Source organism: Trichechus manatus, unplaced genomic scaffold, assembly GCF_000243295.1.
Source record: "Trichechus manatus latirostris isolate Lorelei unplaced genomic scaffold, TriManLat1.0 scaffold00011, whole genome shotgun sequence".
Lineage (NCBI taxonomy): Eukaryota > Metazoa > Chordata > Mammalia > Sirenia > Trichechidae > Trichechus > Trichechus manatus.
Window position 1 is genome coordinate 3,175,037 of NW_004443947.1, and position 10,006 is coordinate 3,185,042.

Consider the following 10,006-nt stretch of genomic DNA (forward strand, 5'->3'; position numbering starts at 1 on the left):
TGAAATGGGCTAAGGTTGGCTTCGGTCCAAATACTCAGGCAGGACCCCTAGAAGAGGAGGATCGTCCTCAGGAACTTTGCTCAGGGTGAGCCAGTGGAGAAAGAGTCAAGCCAACAGCAGACGAAAAGAATAATCAGGTTGCCTGCCCTCAAGATCCCCAGGCATTTAGGGAGGTGCTTGCTTTTTCCTTGGAGTCCCTGGGTGGTTCCAGCAGTTAGCGTGTTCGACTGCTAACTGAAAAGTTGGAGGTTTGAGTCCACTCAGAGGCACCTTAGAAGAAAGGGTTGGTGATCTACTTCTGAAAAATCTGCCATTGAAAACCTTGTGGAGCATATTTCTACTCCGACACACATAAGGTCCCCATGAGTCAGAATTGATTTGACAGCAACTGATTTTTTCTCCCTTTTCCTTAATGAATAGGAGGTTTTACAAAGGTAATAGACTTCCAATAGACTTCTAACAGCTGATGTCAGTCATCCCATGTGTGGGTTTAAATCAGCATTTCAGCAGCCATGTGTCCGTGTGAACCGTGGGACTTGCCCTCAGCGGTGAAGTCATCCTGTATCCCAGAGCAAGAGGGGCAAGCTGACTCCCTGGGTGTGAACCCTCGCTCCATCACTTAACAGGTGCCTCACCTGGAACAGTTCCTCACCTCACTGTCCTCACCTGTAAATGGGGAGAATAACAGTAGTTACTTAATAGGACTATTGTGAGGCCTAAAAGAGTAAACAAGAGCACTCAGAACAGTTCTTGACACATTGCAAACACTATGTAAGTGTTAGCTATTGCTACTGTTATTTATTATTAGATACAGATCAGCCCTCTGATCCTAGGACTCCAGTCCAGGGATTCTCAATCCTGCCTGCACATTAGGCTCCACCTGGGATGTTTTACATAATAGCCATGCCTGGGCCTCATAGCAGACAATGCAATCGGAGTCTCTGGGATTGGGTCCAGGAAAGAGTTAAGAGGTGGTTCTAGCCCTCCAGGAACTTAAATCTAGCAGGTGAGACAAAATTAATACACGTATAACTGTCAGGAAAGTTAAGGCTCATATTTGACCACAACTGATGCAACCCAGGAAAGCAAGGGTCAAGAGGAAATGAAGGGCGGGTTGGTTTCTTCGTTTGAATAGAAGTGGTTGAAGTGTTGAAATCAAGGGCATTTTATGAGGGTTTTTGTGGTTGTTAGTTGCCACCGAGTCGGCTCCAACTTGTGGCGACCCCATGTACAACAGAAGGAAACACTGCCTGCTCCTGTGCCGTCTTCATGAGTGTTACACCTGCGTCCTTTGTTGTGACCACTGTGTATTTTGAGCGCCTTCCAATCTAAGGGGCTCATCTTCCGGCACTATATCAGACAATATTCTGTTGTGATCTATAAGGTTGTCATGGATTGTATGATGTCCCCCTGTCTCAGTCATCTAGTGCTGCATAACAGAAATACCACAAGTGGATGGCTTTTAACAAAGAGAAGTTTATTTCCTTACAGTAAAGTAGGCTAAAAGTCTAAATTCAAGGTGTCAGCTCCAGGGGAAGGCTTTCTTTCTCTCAGCCTTCTCGTCAGTGTTCCCCCAGACTAGGAGCTTCTCTGCGCAGGGACCCCGATCCAAAGGACGCGCTCTGCTCCCGGCGCTGCTTTCTTGATGGTATGAGGTCCCCCCATCTCACTGCTCACTTCTGTCCTTTATATCTCAAGACATTGCCTCAGGATACAGTCCAGTCTTGTAGTTCAGGTCCTGCCTTACTAACACAACTGCCACCCATCCTCCCTCATTAACATCATAGAGGCATGAAAAATTGTACTCTGACAAATTTGAAAACCTAGAGGAAATGGACAAATTTCTAGAAACTCACTACCTACCTAAATTAACACAAACAGAGGCTAAATAAACCCATAACAAAAGAAGAGATTGAAAAGGTTATTAAAAAACTGCCAACAAAAAAAAGCCCTGGCCGGGATGGCTTCACTGAACAATTCTACCAAACTTTCAGAGAAGAGATAACACCACTTCTAATAAAGGTATTTCAGAGCATGGAAACGGATGGAATACTCCCAAACTCATTCTATGAAGCCATCATAACCCTGACACCAAAACCAGGTAAAGACACCACAAAAATAGAAAATTACAGACTGATATCTCTCATGAACATTGACACAAAATCCTCAACATCATAGAGGCAGGTTTACAACATACAGGAAAATCACACAGTACCAGGAATCATGGCCTAGCCAAATTGATACACATTTTTTTTGGGGACATAATTCAAACCATGACACCCCCTAAAAATGTGTGTGTCAATTTGGCTGGGCCATGATTCCTGGTATTGTGTGATTTTCCTATATATTGTAAATCCTGCCTCTATGATGTTAACGACGGAGGATGGGTGGCAGTTGTGTTAATGAGGCAGGACTCAGTCTACAAGACTGGATTGTGTCCTGAGGGAATCTCTTGAGATATAAAAAACAAAAGTGAGCAGAGAGACAGGGGGACCTCATACCACCAAGAAAGCAGTGCCAGGAGCACAGCGCATCTTTTGGACCCAGGGTCCCTGTGCAGAGAAGCTCCGAGTCTAGGGGAACATCAATGAGAAGGTCGAAAGAGAGAGAAATCCTTTCCCTGGAGCTGATGCCCTGAATTTGGACTTTTAGCCTACTTTACTGTGAAGAAATAAATTTCTCCTTGTTGAAGCCATCCACTTGTGGTATTTCTGTTATAGCAGCACTAGATGACTAAGACAAAGGTGTTCATTGGTTAATTTTTGGAAGGAGATCACCAGACCTTTCCTCCTAGTCTGTCTTAGTCTGGAAGTTCCACTGAAACTTATCCACCATGGGTGACCTGGCTGGTATTTGAAAGAAATTCTAGTAGCATAGCTTCCAGCATCATAGCAACACACGAGCCACCACAGTACAACAAGCTGACAGACATGAGGGAGAGGGTGTGTATTTGGGAAGGTCTGGGTACTTGTTTTGGAGGAGGGAAAGGACATGGGCAAACAGTTGACAAAGACAGGTAAGCTGAATGCACATGCCACGTGCAATGACCACTGCCTCAGATAGGGCTGAGCACACAGTAGGTGCTCAGTAAATAGTTAATGAAAGAATGAATAAATGCGTACACACGTCCTTTAAAACTGTGCATTTGTAATTCTGAGATTTCTGTGTATTTTGTCATTCTAGTCACCTTGAGAGCTTAGACATTTATTCATCCTTCATTCACTCCCCCCATATCTTTATTGAGCACCTACTGTGTACCATGCCCTGTATGCTGGAAATGCAAAGACACTGAGGATTGGTGTTCTCAGGGCCTGTGTTCTAAATCCTGTCTAAACAAACCTTCAATGAATCTATTTGCATTTATTATTCAAATTCATTGGCCTCAAGGTCCCCAGGAGTTTAGGGAGGTACTTTCTTTTTCCTTAGTGAACAAGAGGTTTTTAAAAAATAATAGACTTCCATAAATATTCCAAACTGATTCTCCTAACAAATTATTTAAAATTCCCTCAGAATCTGAGCCTGTGTCCAGGTTTCTTGAAATCTCTTTTTCCACATTTTAATTTGGCTCATGTCTTGGTGGATCAGTGGTAGAATTTTCACCTTTCATGTGGGAGACCCAGGTTTGAGTCTCAGCCAGTGTACCTCGTGCCAGCCACCACCTCTCTGTCAGTGAAGGCTTGCACATTGTTACTAAGCTGAACAGGTTTCAATGGAGCTTGCAGACTAAGACTAGGAAGAAAGGCCTGGTGATCTACTTCTGAAAATTAGCCAATGAAAACCCCATGGATCACAATGTTCTGGTCAACAACTGATCATGAGGATGACACAGGACTGGATAGTGTTTAGTTCTGTTGTGTTTGGGGTCTCCATGAGTTGGGGGTCAACTTGATGGTAGCTAACCACAAACAACATTTCCAGCTCATGTCGCGCCCTTAGGAAAAACTTGAGTTCCCCTGTCTGATTCTGCCCATCCCAGGTCCAAAGAGCTGGATCTTCCCTTCTGATCCTCAACCTAAATTCTCCCAGCACAAGAAATACGTTTTCCCAGAGGGCCCTAAGATTCAACTGGAGCCCTCAGAAAGACACCAGGAGAAAATATCATATTTTGGATATTTACTGTATGACCAAGATTGTGCTAAGCATGCAACATCCATAAGTTCATTTCACCCTCACAGATATGCAGGTTTTCATCCTTGATTTACAGATAAGGAAACTGGGGCTTGGGAGTGGGGAGGCCCTTTCTTATAGTCACATATAAGGCTGCCACATACAGCTTCTCAGGCTGTGCATTGCACAACTCCAGATGGTGACATTCATAGACGATGTGGATTAGCTGGTAAAGCCAGTGACAGGATTTGAACCCAGGCCTTTCTAGCTCTACAGCCCATGCTCTTAATCTTTGTGCTACACAGTCTCTTAGAAAAGAAGACCTGTGTGGGACCTCAGAGACCACCTTGCCCAGAGATTGCAAACTGGGGGAACCGAGGGTCGTATCGAGCCTTTTTTGTTTGTCTGGCTCATTGGAGTCAATATTATACAAAGCAGAAGATTTCACCTAAAAATCTAGATTTCTGTCTTCTGAAGAATCAAACACTGGGCCACATTCTAACATGGCTGTGTTCGGCTGCAATTGGGCAGTGTCTCCCGTTTAGACAGGGTGTAAGTTCTCTACTCCACTGAAGTTGCCACATCTCCCTTTGTTCTCATACCTCCACCCACCTTACTCATGTATATCACTTCCCTGGCCCCCATAGGCATTTGACTGTTCCTCTTGCTACAAATATCCAACATACAGACATGAATCTTAACTTCCAGAGACTCTCCAAACCAAACATGCCTCCCTGCCATTGCTCATGCTGTTCCCGACCCCTGGAATGTCCTGATCTCTTTTCCACCTGGGAAACTCCTGCTCATCATACGAGGTTGGGTTGTCACCTTCATGAAGCCTTCCATGAGTGCCTCCAATTGCCCCTCACCTAAGCATTGTTATTGTTGTGGTTAGTTGCCCTGGAGATGGCTCTGACTCATGGCGACCTTATGTATAGCACAGAAAATGTTGCCTGGTCCTGCGCCATCTCCATGATCTTTGTATGTTTCAGTCCATTGTTGTAGTTATTGTTTCAATCCAGCTCATTGAGGGTTTCCCTCATTTTTGCTGACCCTCTACTTTACTAAACATGATGACCTTTTCTAGCAACGTACTTTTCCTGATAACACGTCCAAAGTAAGCAAGCTAAGTCTTGCCACCCTTGTTTCTAAAGAGCATTCTGGTTGTATTTCTTCTATGACTGATTTGTTCTTTTTTCCTGAAGTCCAGGGTATGTTCATATTCTTCGCTGAGCATTATCAAACAATCTGTTGCCATCGAGTCAATTCTGACTCTTAAGCAACCCTACAGGACAGAATAGGACTGCCCCATAGGGTTTCCAAGAAGTGGCTGGTGGATTCAAACTGCTGACCTTTTGGTTAGCAGCTGAGCTCTTAACCACTGCACCACCAGGCCTCCTCAGTAAGCATTAGGATGAGCTATTTACTTGTTGGTCCCCTCACTGGATGATGGGCTTCTTGAGAACAAGAATATGTCTTTGATCTCTGTATCCCCAGTGCCAAGCATGATGCGTGGGACAGAATTGACACCAAGCAGTGTTTATTCCTTCTGTCTGCCCTACTTCCCCCCTCTCCCTATAGATTAAGAAACTGAGGATCAGAGAGCACACAGCACAGACTTGTCCCAGCGCTCACAGCACAGACTGTGTAGAGCAGAAGAAGCCATTGGCGAAAGTCTCACCCCCGTATTTTATGAGGAGTCCCTGGTGGTGCAAGTGGTTAACATGCTCAACTTTAACTTAAAAGGTTGGTTGTTCTAGTCCACCCAGAGGTGCCTCAGAAAAAAGGCTTGGTAATCTACTTCCAAAAAAATCAGCCATTGAAAACCCTATGGAGCACAGTTCTACTCTGATACACATGGGGTCACTTTGAGTGAAAGTTGACTTGATGACAATTGTTTTTTTTTTTTTTGTTGTTGTTTTCATTTTACAGAACAGCGAGCTAGGTGGAGAAGGAGCTTACTCGAGGTCCCACAGTTGGTCTTTTATTTTGGGGGGTGGGGTGGGAAAGATGGTTTATTTTATTTGTTTCTCAGTAATGACGTCATTGTGGGGAAAACAAAGAGGGGGGAAGGAGGGACCACCAAGAATCAAATACCTTTGGGAGAAGGCCTAAACCTCCCAGAATCCCTTGTCCCTTCCCACTTAGGGTGCTTGGGGGTGGAGGTGGGGGAGTGAAGGGGAAGAGGCAGGGCGTGAATGAGAAAGTTAACAAGTAGAAAAAAGGCACTGGTGGGTTTTATCTTGGGCCTGTGGGAGGGAGGGTAAAGCCAGGGGCTCCTTGGCACCCAGGCCTGGGCTCTACTCCTTTCCTTTCCCTTTCTTGCCTTTGGCCTTGGGGTTCAGGGCTTCATCACAAGGATGGTCTCCTGGCACTGGGCATTATACCGTGCCTTCTTCAGGGTTCCTTGGTGGGCTTTGGTGCCTGTGCCCCCATCACACACACCTCAGCTCTTAAACCTGTACTTGCAGTCGGCTCCAAATTCCTTCTTCCGGTTGCAGGTCACTGTGCACCGGTTGAGCTGAGTCTGGGCCCCACAGGTGCCCTCGTGGAAACCCAGGCCGCAGTCCTTGCTGTTGAGAGTGCAGGGTCCCCAGGTCCACTCCACGCACTCGCTCCCTGGGGTTCCCTTCTTCACCTTGTCTTTCTTTTGGCCACTAAGGAAGTGAGCACCAATAGGGCAAGGAGTGCAAGGAGGAAGAAGGCTCCTTGCTGCATCTTGCTGCCAGTGCTGCTTCATTCCTTCCCTTGCTGGGCCCATACAGTTGGTCTTTTAACTTCTAGTACCCTTGCCAAACCCCACGTTAGAGCTGGCTCCTGCCAGGCTGTTGGTGACATGCTTGAATTCTATTTCCTAGCACAGCCAGGGAGTCTCCCTGCATTTCCAGAACGTCTTGGCTGGTTCCCACACTGAAAGTGGGGACCCCTGGGCATTTCTCAATTTTCTTCCCTCCCTGAGCTAGAAGGTGGCATCCCCGCTCAGTCCACTTTAGAGCTGCTGACAGGACTGTGGAGGAAAAGCTCATTGGTGGGGTTGGGAGCTTCCTGTGGCCCAAGCACTCTGCTGTCCCTGTTAGTCTATCTCTGGTTCTGGTCCCAGGACCTCAAGGGCTGCAGGCTCCCCTTTGTAGAGGCTATTCACAGACTAGAGAGGGCCCGGCTCCTGGACAGGCAACCAAACCCACATTGTACCCTCCCTCAACTTCCTGTTAGCGCAGTGGTTAAGTGCTCATCTGCTAACTGGAAGGTCAGTGATTTGAACCCACCAGCCGCTCAGTGAGAGAAAGATGTAGCAGTCTGTTTCCATAAAGATTACAGCTTTGGAAACCCTATGGGGGCAGTTCTACTCTATCACGTGGGGTTGCTAGAGTCGGAAATCAACTCAACAGCAACGGGTTTGGTTTTTTGTTTTTTCAAATCTTTAAGGAAGCAGATCACCAGGCCTTCTTCCATGGTACTGCTCAGTGGGTCTGAACTGCCAACCTTCAGGTTAGCAGCCAAGATCGCAAACTGCTTGGGCCACCCAGGGACCCCGCTCCCTTCTTACCTGGCTGCAACTTCTTTCCAGAGCCCTAGCCTCTGACTTTTCCAGTGATCAGGATGAACTGCAGATCACAACTCTCACTATTCTTGTTCTCTTTCTGTTGGTGACAGTATTCAGGTCCCCATCTGATTTCTTTACTGAGCACTCCTTCTGTGACAGGCTTTGGGTTGGGGGTGTAGGGACCCTGCCCTCCCAGAGCTGAGAGTCCAGTGAGGAAGACAGAGAACAGGTAAATAGTTACAACAAAGCAAATTAATACTATAAATAAAATCAAGGAAAATAGTTACAAAGTGCTATGAGATACTATGACATGGGAACGTACCAAGGAAAAATCAAACCCATTGTCTTCAAGTTGATTCTGACTCACGGAGATCCCATGTGTTACAGAGTAGAATTGCTCCATAGGGTTTTCTTGGGTGTAATCTTTAAGGATACAGATTGCCAGGCATTTCTTTCATGGAGCCTCTGGGTGGATTGGAACCGCCCACCTTCCGGTTAGCAGTCAAGCACAAACCACTTGCACCACCCAGGCTCCTTAAGGAAACATGAGATGAGGGAATATTGACAAAATGGAAGTAGCACAAATATTGCCATTCCATCAATGCCATGTCATGCAGTCATTAAAAAGAGTGTTACTATCTCTAGTGATTGGTCTGGAAAGATGTTCAAGATACGCTGTTGTCAAAGGCTACCCACCAGAGACCAGCAGGAGCACACTTGTGGTCCACAGCTGGTTTTATTTAGTCTGCCACAGCATAGGAAAATGCACCCCAGGGATCCATGGGTGTGTGAGAGCAATGTGGGATAGGGGGAGAGGGGAAGGTTGGGAGGAGTTTCTCAGAGGATCTGAACCTGACCTGGATAATTCTAGAGAGATTAAGGAAGCAGGTTCTGGAAAGGATGGTGTCAAGGAGCAGGGGCAATTTGGTGATTTGTTATCTTAATGCATTTTATCTTGGAGGCAACAAAGAAGCAGCATTCATGTTAGTCAGAGGTGGGGTGTTCAGTGATTTTTTTAATTTTTATTTATTTTATTTTTTCATTATTTTTGTTCTTTTTTTTGTTATTGCTGTTGTTCAGTGATTTTTTTGGCTGCAGGATGACCTTGTCTCTCTGTGTTGTTCAAAGCACAGTTGCAGTATGGCCCAGTCTAAGCCCCACGTCACTGGGGCTTAGTTTATATTCTGTGAGCATCGCTTATGTTCAGATGGGAGCATCACATTCTGGTTCCCAGCAGAGCCTTTTTTTTTTTTTTTTACTTTTGCACTGATAATAGAAAAAAACTGGTTTCAAATTTTGGTAAAAGTACACCTACATACATATATGTGTGTAATGTATATATGTGTGTATATAATGCATATATGGTATATGTAATATATATGTGTGAGCATATATAAAGCATATACGTGATGTATATACTTTACATATGTATGTATGTAATGTGCATATGTATATATACATATACGTAATACATATACATATATGTAATGTGTGTAATACATATGTTATACATTAGGTATATATTATGTAAGTTATATATGTATGTATATATTATATATATGTATATACTTATATGGAGCCCTGGTGGCACAGTGGTTAAGAGCTCAGTTGCTAATCAAAAGGTTGGCAGTATATATTATACAAGTAAGTATGTAATGTATATATATGTACAGTTGTTGTTGTTACCTGCCATTGAGTTGATTTTGACTTGTAACGACTGCCCCATAGGGTTTTCTTGGCTGTAATCTTTATAGGAGCATACGCCAGGTCTTTTTCCTGCAGAGTTGCAGGGTGGATTTGAACCAATGGCCTTTTGGTTAGCAGCCAAGAGCTTAACTGTTGTGCCACCAGGGCTCCTGTATGTATGCAGTGTATATGTTTTATATGTATAAGTGTGTGTGAAAGAAAATAAATGAACTGTAATTATGCCTTTTTTGTGATTCATGGGTTTTGGCCTTTGTGTTATTTTTAACATTTAGCAATGTCATATAAAAATAAGGATTTCTGGATTTTACTAAAAAAAAAATGGAAGATTTGACAACATTGAGCTTATATCCTACATAGCAACATTTGCCTGGAGTTGAGGATTGCCTGGGAGGGCAAAGGTGAGGCCGTGGGCGTTTGGAAGACTTAGATGACCCCTTTCGGTCGCCCGAACGTCAGTTCCTGCCTCTGTTCTGGGAAACCTTGCTTAACTCCCCAGGGCAGAATTAACTACTCCTTCTCCAGAATTCCCAACTAAATCTTGCTCACGTGTCTGTGAATGCCATCAGCTGGTTGCACTTCTATTGTTTACTTAGAGTTTGTGTCCCTTCTAGACTCTGATCTCTTGGATCATAGAGACCATGTCTTTTC

At 44.7% G+C, this 10,006-nt stretch overlaps 1 pseudogene; it reads right to left on the minus strand.

Annotated features, from left to right (window-relative positions):
- Positions 1-5,738: 5,738 nt before the first annotated feature.
- LOC111819535 (midkine pseudogene) lies at positions 5,739-6,825 on the minus strand (annotated as a pseudogene).
- Between the last annotated feature and the right edge of the window lie 3,181 nt (positions 6,826-10,006).